Below are 3,533 nucleotides of genomic sequence, written 5' to 3' on the forward strand. Positions count from 1 at the left end.
AATTATAAAATTTGTTAGGTAGGACTTTGGACTGGAGTAGTCAGTACTGCGGTAGTAGCCATCATGCCACTGTGGTGTACTGGTTAGTACATTGCTTTCCACAATATATATATAAATGACCTAGTAAATAGTGTCGGATGTTCCATGCGGCTTTTCGCGGATGATGCTGTAGTATACAGAGGAGTTGCAGCATTAGAAAATTGCAGCGAAATGCAGGAAGATCTGCAGCGGATAGGCACTTGGTGCAGGGAGTGGCAACTGACCCTTAACATAGACAAATGTAATGTATTGCGAACACATAAAAAGGAGGATCCTTTATTGTATGATTATATGATAGCGGAACAAACATTGGTAGCAGCTGCTTCTGTAAATTATCTGAGTGTACGCGTACGGAACGATTTGAAGTGGAATGATCATATAAAATTAATTGTTGGTAAGGCGTGTGCCAGATTGAGATTCATTGGGAGAGTAGTCCATCAACAAAGGAGGTGGCTTACAAAACATTCGTTCGAGCTATACTTGAGTATTGCTCATCAGTGAGGGATCCGTACCAAGTCGGGTTGACAGAGGAGATAGAGAAGATCGAAAGAAGAGCGGCGCGTTTCGTCACAGGGTTATTTGGTAACCGTGATAGCGTTACGGGGATGTTCACCAAACTCAAGTGGCAGACTCTGCAAGAGAGGCGCTCTGCATCGCGGTGTAGCTTGCTGGCCAGCTTTCGTGATGGTGCGTTTCTGGGTGAGGTATCGAATATATTGCTTCCCCCTACTTGTACCTCCCGAGGAGATCATGAATGTAAAATTAGAGAGATTCGAGCGCGCACGGAGGCTTTCCGGCAGTCGTTCTTCCCGCGAACCATACGCGACTGGAACAGAAAAGGGAGGTAATGACAGTGGCACGTAATGCCCTCCGCCACACACCGTTGGGTGGCTTGCGGAGTATAAATGTAGATGAAGAACAGCAGCAGGAACCTGGTTCATGCACCCACAGTGACTGCTGTTGATCGGCGACAAAGCCTGCAAGTTGTACGCCACTGCCGCAATTGGACGTCCACTATTGGCAACAGATGGCATTTTAGATGAATCACTTTTAATGCTCCATCAGACAGATGGTCGTGGGCCTGTACATCGTGGAATGACTGAAGCAAACACCTTACAACAACTGTCAGAACAGGTTAAAAGCTGAGGCAGTGGGTTAAGAATTGTGCCACAGCTGGGACTCGAAGTCAGGGCTCCTGCTTACTAGGCAGGTGTACTAACCACTACACCACCGCGGCATTATGGCTACTACAGCAACACTGACTACCCCAGTACAATGTCCTACCTAACATAAATTTTATAATTCATTGATTCAGTTTCTTTCCTTATCGAAGCTAAAACTGAGACTCATATGTCTCCAGGGAAATGTAATTCCATCAGATCAATCGCCAGAGCATTATTGTTTTGAGTGTTTTCGTGGCATGATCTGGGCGGTCTCGGCGTTCTGGAAGGTACAGTGGATCAACACAAGCACGCATCTATCCTCAGGGATCGTATTCAGCCCTAAATCCAACTTCTTATACCATAGCACTATGGCATCTACCAGCCGGACAATATAATATGTGACACAGTTCACAGTGTATGTGCGAGGTTCGAAGAACACAGCTATGGGTTTACCATAAGAGGTTCGCACTTCAAAACTCATCTTTTGATAGGTGATCACTTAATGTGACTGGACAGTGCATCTACCATCACATGACCACCTCACAAACTCCCGTATTCAGGATGTAGAAATGGGCAGCTTTGGTGTTGAAAAGAGGCTGCAAGAGCTGAAAGCAAATGAGTCGCCATGTCTACACGGATACCCTGTTCGGTGTTACAGAGACTGGCCCCTTACTTAGCTTGCATTTACCGCCAGTTTCTCACTCACAAGGAAGTTCCAAGCGACTGTAAAAAAACAGCGTAATTGACTTCTGCGTAACGGGTGTCTCTCCTGTGGTTCGTTAGGGACATTTTCTCTGGCATTTCGGCAGATATTTGCAATTTTGTTTCTGCAATGTATATATCGAGTCAGCCTAAACAAATCGTGTTCATCCCATCTCAAATACGACGCCCAGCATAGACAGAGAGCGTCGGTTTCTTTCCCATTAAAATTAAAATGATTTTTAAATCATAATTTTAGCTGCTCATTTGATAGAGCGGCACCAGATTATTGTAGTGCATTATTAGTTTTATCGTTATGTAGTAACAGAAATAGTAAAACACAGAGAATAATCAGTACTTCAGCAGCAACTGCATGACGGTAGAAGTCGGCTTAGGTCAGTGTGTTGTTATTGCTGCTAGAGTACTGGTTATTTTTCGTGAGAATGTACATTGTAAAAACATGTAAAAAACTAGGCTAATATGGGACCTCTCCGTCGAATGGGAATGTAAAATTGCTCTTCATAAATCATTTTCTTTATGAAGAGAAACAAACGGATACTTTCCATCGACGCTCGTCGTCGCATGAAAGCCGTGCTGAGCAGTATTTGATACACGTTGCGAAAACCAAATTGCAATAGTCTGCAGAAACAGCAGAGCAGATGCGCCTGACGACTCTTAGGAGAGTCACCTGGTGTAAGAAGGAGAAAGCAATGGACCTGCAAAATCACAGCGTGTATTCTTAACGTCGATTTGCTGCAGATTTCGTCAGTGTATTCTCAGTTGGTATAAAATTAATTCTCTTCAGAAAGAAAAGCTTTGAACAAAATATATATACGGATTTAGGAGGCACTGATCTCGCGAAACTCAACTGGCCTTCTTCTCGCACGATGTCATGCGATCCATGTTTTAGGGTGAGAGGTGGTATGAGCCCCCTCTCATATTTCTATCTTACGATTTTCCTCTCTAATTGCATGCAGTGAAAAGTCGCTATTCCTTCACACGCGGACTTCCCACGCAGCGTCTCTCGTCACCCAGGTGGTCCGGTGACAGGTGGGCTCTGCTGATCTGGAAAGCGTTAAGCCGACGGGTGTGAGGAAGTCGAGTGAATGCTTTGCAGACGCCAACATTGTCAAAAGACACGCCCGGAGGGGTCTGAAGTAGCGGCTGGGCTAGAGGTTCCGTTACTTCGCAGAAACTTAGCGAAAACAGTTTCTGGCGGGCTACCAGCGAGGCGTGGGAATGACTTGCGTACCCAGGCAGTTGTGGCGAGAAAATTCCCGCGCTTTCTGCAAAATAGTAACTGTGATTGGCTTGCTCAGGGCATAGCTCCGTGACGTAGCAAAATCAGCGCAGAAATTGGCGCCAAGAATCTCCATTGGTGGAATGGTAGTGCTCCGGCAATAGAATGGAATTTTCCGCCGGTTTTCGAGTTGCTGATTGGAACGTTTAACCACGGCCACTGTCGTGGGGGCGGGAATGTTGTGTGTTCGGCCTGTACGGGTGCTCTAGGTAGTCGGCTCTCGCATATCGGTCGAGGACGTCGAAGGAACCAGCCATCGCCTCCGGTACGCCAGATCGTGTTCTGGCAGTTAAGAAGACAGTTTGGTAATGTATGTCCGCAGCACCGGCAGA

General features: G+C 46.0%; 1 non-coding gene across 1 annotated transcript; it reads right to left on the reverse strand.

Annotated features, from left to right (window-relative positions):
• Positions 1-1,204: 1,204 nt before the first annotated feature.
• Trnat-agu (transfer RNA threonine (anticodon AGU)) lies at positions 1,205-1,276 on the reverse strand. Its single transcript has one exon. It is a non-coding gene; the product is annotated as a tRNA-Thr (tRNA).
• Positions 1,277-3,533: the final 2,257 nt, after the last annotated feature.

The sequence above is a fragment of the Schistocerca cancellata genome, chromosome 1 (assembly GCF_023864275.1).
Source record: "Schistocerca cancellata isolate TAMUIC-IGC-003103 chromosome 1, iqSchCanc2.1, whole genome shotgun sequence".
In the NCBI taxonomy this organism is placed as follows: Eukaryota; Metazoa; Arthropoda; class Insecta; order Orthoptera; family Acrididae; genus Schistocerca; species Schistocerca cancellata.